Here is an 8004-nt window from a genome sequence, read left to right on the forward strand (position 1 = left end):
TATACAAGGAGCTAAACCAATTGTACAAAAAAAATCAAGCCATCCCCCAATTGATAAATGGGCAAGGGACATGAATAGGCAATTTTCAGATAAAGAAATGAAAACTATCAATAAGCATATGAGAAAGTGTTTTAAATCTCTAATAATTAGAGAAATGCAAATCAAAACATCTCTGAGGTATCATCGCACACCTAGCAGATTGGCCAAAATGACAGCAGGGGAGAGTAATGAATGCTGGAGGGGATGTGGCAAAATTGGGGTGTTAATGCATTCATTGCTGGTGGAGTTGTGAATAGATCCAGCCATTCTGGATGGCAATTTGGAACTATGCTCAAAGGGCTTTAAAAGACTATCTGCCTTTTGATCCAGCCATACACTGCTTGGTTTATACCCCAAAGAGATAATAAGGAAAAAGACTTATACAAAAATATTTAAAGTCTCTCTCTTTGTGGTGGCAAAAAATTGGAAAATGAGAGAATGTCCTTTGGGGAATGGTTGAACAAATTGTTATATCTGTTGGTGATGGAATACTGTTGTGCTCAAAGGAATAAAGAACTGGAGGAATTCCATGTGAACTGGAACGACCTCCAGGAACTGATGCAGAGTGAAAGGAGAACCAGGAGAACATTGTACACAGAGACTGATACACTGTGGTACAATCAAACATAGCAGACTTTTCTCTACTAGCAGCAATGCAAGAATCCAGAACAAGGCTGGGGGACTTATGAGAAAGAAAACTAGCCACATTCAGAGAAAGAACTATGAGAAAAGAAACACAGAAGAAAAACAACTGCTTGAACACATGGGCTGATGGGAATATTATTGAGGATGTAGACACTAAATGATAACTCTAGTGCAACTGTCAATAATATGGAATTAGGTCTTAATCAATGATACATGTAAAACCCTGTGGAATTGTGCATCGGCTAAGGGGGTTGGAGGGTTTGGGGGAGAGGTAAAGAACATAAAACATGTAACTGTGGGAAAATATTCAAAATAAAAGTTAAAAAAAAAAAAAAGAAGTGAAAGAACTTTAATGGTCATCCAGTCCAACTTCTTCATTTTACAAATAAAAAAATCTCAGGCCTGGAAAAGTGAAGTAACTTGTTCAAGATTTCATAGATAGTATGTGGTGGAGCCACTTTGTACTGTCAGCTGCCAGCAATGCAATTTCTTTGCTATGATTCTCTAATGATGACCTTTTACAAAATTGTGCAATTTCATTAAGGAAGATAACTGTGGCTTTAGGCTACACATTTTATTACAGGAGTATGTATATATTCTGTTCTCCCCTCACCCCCATCTCCCCCCCACCCTGGTTACTTGCATTGTTAGTCAGCAAAGCCAGAAGCTTCACTTCCTCCCTTTAGAGGACTTTACAGATTTCATCACTAAATGTTGTATTCTGCAGGATATAAGTTCTCCCCTGTTTCTGTTTTGTTGTTCAGTCATTCTTCAGTCATGTCCAACTCGTTTTGAGTCTATCTGAGGTCTTCTTGGCAAAGATCCTGGAATGGTTGGCCATTGCCTTATCCAGCTCATTTCACAGATGAGGAAACTGAAGCAAATAGGGTTAAGTGACTTGCCCAGGATCACACAGCTAATAAGTATCTCAGGCTGAATTTGAACTTAGGAGGGTAAGTCTTCTTGACTCCAGGCCTGACACAATATTTTCTTTGTTACCTACCTGCCTCTATTTTAGTAGTTTGAGTGAAAAGAATATGGAACTAGTTGATGTTCTTTCATAAAGTTTCCCTCTTTCCATACATCTGTCTGTCCAGCTGTAATTACTATAAGACAGAAGATTTTGAAAGTGATAATAGTTAATTTTAGAAGATATTGTCAGAGAGAACTAGGTGGCTCAGTGGATAGAGAGCCATATTTAGAGAAGGGAGGTCCTGGGTTCAAATATGGCCTCCAACATTTCCTAACTGTGTGACTCTGAGTTAAGTCACTCAACTTCCATTGTCTAGCCTTCAACTGCTCTTCTGCCTTGGAACCAATACTTAGTATTGGTTCCAAGGCAGAAGGTAAGGATTTTTGAAAAAAGAAAGAAAGGAAGGAAGGAAAGAAGGAAGGAAGAATTTTTAATTTTAATTTGATTCTGATTATTTCCAATTCTCAAACTGAGGTGTAGAGTGAAGCTTGGTGACCACTTATTAGGTAGCCTCCCAATCAGTCTATCTTTTTGCAGTCTCTCTCTTTTCTAATCTATCCTTCAAGTAGGTGTCAAGCTGGTATTACTAAAAACGGGTCTGACCATATCATGCTCTGCTCAAGGGCCTTAAAGGGCTCTCTAAACATTTAAGACCCCTCAAAAGTTGTCTTCAAGTTATTTTTCCAGATTCCACATTCCTCTCTCTCACCCATTCAATGTTCCAGATACATATTTGCTCTCCACATACATGACATTCCATGCCCTTGTTTTTGTTTTTTCCTATTTCTAAGATGTTTCCCTACCTCATCTCTCTTTTCAAATTCCTAAAGCCTTTCTAGGCTCACTTAAGATGCCACTTTGTACACAAGGCCTTTCTTTGACTAATATTTACTGGGAGGTGTTTCCTAGACATGGTTTCTTTCTCCTGATTACAACATGAAGTAGGCCCAGGTCCCTTCTTCCCTTTTTCAACAGGAATTAGCTTTCCTTAAAAAAAAAACTGGAAAATGAGAGTATGCCCTTCAACTGGGGAATGGCTGAACAAATTGTGGTATCTGTTGGTGATTGAATACTATTGTGCTCAAAGGAATAATAAACTGGAGGAATTCCATGTGAACTGGAAAGACCTCCAGGAACTGATGCAGAGTGAAAGGAGCAGAAACAGGAGAACATTGTACACAGAGACTGATACACTGTGGTAAAATCGAATGTAATGGACTTCTGTACTAGCAGCAATGACCCAGGACAATTCTAAGGGATTTATGGAAAAGAACGCTACCCACATTCAGAGGAAGAACTACAGGAGTGGAAACACAGAAGAAAAACAACTGCTTGAACACATGGGTTGAGGAGGACATGATTGGGGACGTAGACTCAAAACAACCACACCAATGCAACAATCAATAATATGGAAATAAGTCTTGACCGGTGACACATGAAGAAACCAGTGGAAATGTGTGTCGGCTATGGGGTGGAGTTGGGGGAGGAGAGAGTAAGAACATGAATCATGTAACCATGGAAAATATTTTTCTAAAAAAAAAAATAATGAAATTTAAAATATTAAAAAGAGAGAGAGAGAGACAAAGGTCTCCCTTGTATGTTCTTTCCAGTAAAGTGAGGCGTAAAATTATGTTCTGAGAATGAACAGGATCAGGTTGGCCACTGATAAATTTTCAATGTACACATTGTAAATATAAATATTTACTCCTCAGAAGTGAGCAAGCTACAAATGATGGTTTGTTTTGGATTGATTCTAAGCTTAAGAAAATAATGGGGAAACATTAAATTTAAGAGAGAGTAATGAATACTTTTTTCTTTTCCCTGGAGAGTCAGTTATAAATATTTACAAGCATGCTACCAAGTGGGATTATACTGGGGAGGGGAGTTGAGAAAAGAGAAGGTTTGGCACAGCTGCTATGTGGGAGCATGAGAGTCAAGAAAGAGTAGGTCATACACCATTGAAGACCCAATTGGGAAGAGATGACATGAATTTTTAGTGCATCTATCCAGCATAGCTGTATGACTTCCACCAACATTTTTAAGCAGTTAAATTGTAGGAACAGAGAAGGAGGGTGGAGGGATTGATTGGTCCAGGGTTGAAAGCCAGCCAGTTTTCTGATAAAGAGGAAAGGTATTCAATAGAGAAGTACAGTGCATAATTGAATTGTAGGATCAGTAATGTCAATAGGATCAAAAGTGCATGTGTTAGAAAGGCAACTAAGTGACTCAATGGATAAAGTGCCAGGCTTGGAGTTGGGAGGACTTGGTTCAAATCTGGCTTCAGGCATTTCCTACCTGCGTGACCCTGGGTAAGTAATTTAATCCCAATTGTTTATCCTTTACCTGGATATCAATTCTAAGACAAAAAGTAAGGGGTTTTTTTTTTCTTGATAAGTGTAACTTCTTAGGATTGGGAGATGATGAGTCAAATAGCACAATGTCTAGTACACAGTAGGTGCTTAATAAATATTTATAGATCCATTCATTGATTGATTGGGAGACTAGAGGATGAACTTAAAGTCATGGTGAGGATAAAGAATAAAATTAGAAGGAAAATAAAAAGTTGAAGATCAAAGAGGGGGCATTTCAGAATTGGATATCATGGTTGTATAAATATTTGTGATGTTGGCATGGCTACCCCAATGGGTATCATAGATATAGTAGAGATGGAAGTGATAATACTGAATTGACTGATTAAGCTTGGAGGCCAAGGTGTTTAAAAAGACATTCATGTGAATATGGAAGTCCCCAAATAAAAGCAAAAGGATGGGGAGGGAGCAAGAAAGACTGTGAACAAGAACTGTTTTTTGCTTTTCTTTTTATCCCTAGGACTTAGTATAATACTTTAAAAATGCTACAAAACTCTGGAGAAAATGCCAAAAGGTGAATTGCCCTATGTAATTAGAATCTGTTACCCTAAAAACTACGATCCCCAGCAAAACTACGATTCCCAGAACCCCCCTCATTTCCTATTGTTATGCCTGACATAGACAGGATATAAATTGGGTGGAGGTCTATCTCACTCCTTTTTTCCTTCCTGTCAATGCTTTAATAGAGCAGGAATTTTGAGCAGGTAGAAAAACTTAGTCACATGTTTCTATTTTGTCAGATAATAAACTTTATAAAAATAATACTTGAATTATTAGACATTAATTTAAATCTTACAACCCACAGTATAAAGCAAAGTTTCCCAGAGTGTAGGAAGATAGTGAGAAAAAAAGATCTTAGATAAAAGGGAATTTATTAGTGCTGAATAAGCTAAGGAGCTAAGGAGATTAGAGACCAAAAAGAGGTGCTCAGAGTGAGTTGGGATATTTTTTCAGCACTAATTAGCGCCCCTCAAATGATGATTCCAAAGATCTATTAAACGTCTACTGTGTACCAGGTACCTTGCTAGGCACTGGAAACACAAAGACAAAACTAAAACAGCTACTGTCTATCCACAGACACAAAATGTATATATACCTTTAGAAGTGTATACACAATAGATACAAGGTAATTTTTTGGAAAGGGAGCATAATAAGAGCTAGAACAAGAGAGAGAACCAGGGAAAGTTTCATATAAAAGATCATTGAAGGGAGCAGTTAGGTGGCTTATTGGATTGAGAGCTAGACCTAGAGATGGGAGATCCTGGGTTCAAATTTATACTCAAACATTCCCTAGCTGTGTGACCCTAGACAAATCACTTAATCTTCATTACTCAGCCCTTACCACTCTTCTGTCTTAGAACCACTACACAGTATTGATTCTAAGATGGAAGGTAAGAGTTATTAAAAAAAAGTCACTGAGCTGAGTTTTGAAGGAAACAAGGAATTCTAAGATGTGGGAATGGTAGGGATGTTAAATTGATTACTGATTAAAAGCTAAGTTTATTAATCATAGCATTAGCCATTGTAAACAAGTTTTCAAGGCTTATATTCAGAGCAATTTTGTATAGGCCTCCAGATACTTTTTGGGTGATTATGACTATAATTCAGTAAGCAACCATGCCACTTGAGGGAGATAAAGAAGATGAATGAAGGATGATTCAAGTTGATAGATGTTTTTTCTATTACTGGACTCCATGGTACAGGGAGTGGTGAGTTGGGGACTTTCCAAAGATGTTTCAGGGGATGATGACTAATTCTATGCCTCCCTATTACCATGGACCTGGAAGACCCTCTCCTAATAAGTCTATATAATCATGGACCAATTGTAGTCTTTGTTTAGTTTTTAGCACCGAATTATTTTGGTACCCTACATAACCTGCTGCTTTCCAATTCTTGCTAGAGGACCATTGACCTCTACTATTAGTAATTGCTAGCCTTGCCAATATATAGATTATTCTTAGACCTTTTGTGCCTCAGCTTCTCATTATCAAAGATTTATCAAGCCTGGAGGAGTATATTCTAAGAATGGAGATTCTAAATATAAAGGCCCAGGAGTTGAGAATAGAATACTGAATATGTGGAATAGTAAGAAAGCTCCATTTTAAAAATTAGTCATATTTTTTCCCAGACTACTCACTGATATAATTTTTTAAAACTCTTATCTTTTTGCCTTAGATTGTTTCTAAGGCAAAAGAGTGGTAAAGGGTAGGTAATAGGTGTTATGTGACTTGCCCGGGTTCAGACAACTAGGAAGTGTCTGAGGCCAGATTTGAACCTATGACCTCCCATCCCCAGGCCTGGCTCTCAGTCCACTGAGCTACCCAGTTGCCCCTTTATCTAATTTTTAATAATTGTTTTCTGATATTTTTGCTGTACATGTTCTCTCCCTCCCTTTATCTTCTCTTCTTTCTCTGAGATGGCAGGTAATTAGCATCACATATAACATAACATAACATACATGTGCTATCATGAAGTACATATTTCTATGTTAGTCATTGTGAAAGAAGACACATATTACTTATATAAGAACATTAGCATTTATTTATACTGCCAATAAAGCAATGAGATAGAAAGAGAAATCCCATTTAAATAACTGAAGAAATTTTAAAATACTTGGGAATCTAGTTGCCAAGAAGGCTACATTGATTAAATGATAGTTAGCAAGAATACTGGGGACAAATTGTGGTGATCTTTGAATGAAAAAATGTTTTTTGTCCTAACGATCATAGGGAGCTATTAGAGTTTATTAAATGAGTGAAAGGGGTAGTCCTGAGCTTTAAGAAAATTACTTTGATAGCAATATTATAAACCAATAGTCTTCCTACCTCAATTCTCACTCCACTACAAACCATCCTCCATATTGCTACCAAAGTAATTTTCTTAAACCAATTATAAAGCAATTACAATTTTTCAAGAGAGAAATGACTAAAGAAGCCTGAATTTGGGTGGTGACTATTTGAATGGAGAGAAGGGAACAACTAAGAAAGTTGTTGCTGAGGTAGGAGGTAGAAAAGACAAGATTTGTTAAGTGAATGGGTTTGTGGATTGTGAACAAGTAAAAATTCATAAAATATGTGGGACAAGTGAAAAACAAAAAGGAAATGGATTTCCAATAAATTTCATCACAGGCTGAGGGATTAGGTAAACTTATCACATACACAATGAATGGTAATGATTTACAAGTTTAGTACAATGGATTTGGTTTACATCATTGACTCTAGACAGAGTTTTCTATAGGCTGATAAATCAATATGTCAATATGTAACCATCTCACCCAGATTCTTAGAGAATGCATACATCAGTAGGTTTCAGTAGGAATTTACAGTTTCGGCAAAGGGGAAGGAGAAGCAGGTGTTGAAGCCTCAGGTGAGAAGTGAATTACAGGGTCTGGCTTTAGCTGGACTATGGCTACCCCAGAGCTTTGTTGCTGGCGGGGTTTTTAGGCTTTCCAGAGCTTTGCTCAATGGGGGTTCCTGGCTCTCCTCACAGAAGTGGATAGAGTACTAGATCCAGAATGAGGAATTCTTGCTTTAGTGAAAAGAAAGGAATGTATTATATTCAACCACCTCTTCAAGAATAAGATTGATTGTGTATGGGGCAGCTGGGTAGCTCAGTGGATTGAGAGCCAGGCCTAGAGACGGGAGTTCCTAGGTTCAAATCCGGCCTCAGACACTTCCCAGCTGTGTGACCCTGGGCAAGTCACTTGACCCCCATTGCCTACCCTTACCACTCTTCCACCTATAAGTCAATTCACAGAAGTTAAGGGTTTAAAAAAAAAAGATTGATTGTGTATAACGTGTTCATTTCTTTTTCTTGCTTTCCTTTTACATTGTTATAGTCTCTTTTTCCCCTCTCTCCATGTATATTATATATATACATATATATATAAGAAAGTATTTTTGTGATCATGCTTCATCATAAATGACATTTTTTGACATTTGAGAAAATAAAAGATGAAATGCAATTTCTTTCTTTCAT

The sequence above is a fragment of the Gracilinanus agilis genome, chromosome 2 (assembly GCF_016433145.1).
Source record: "Gracilinanus agilis isolate LMUSP501 chromosome 2, AgileGrace, whole genome shotgun sequence".
Lineage (NCBI taxonomy): Eukaryota > Metazoa > Chordata > Mammalia > Didelphimorphia > Didelphidae > Gracilinanus > Gracilinanus agilis.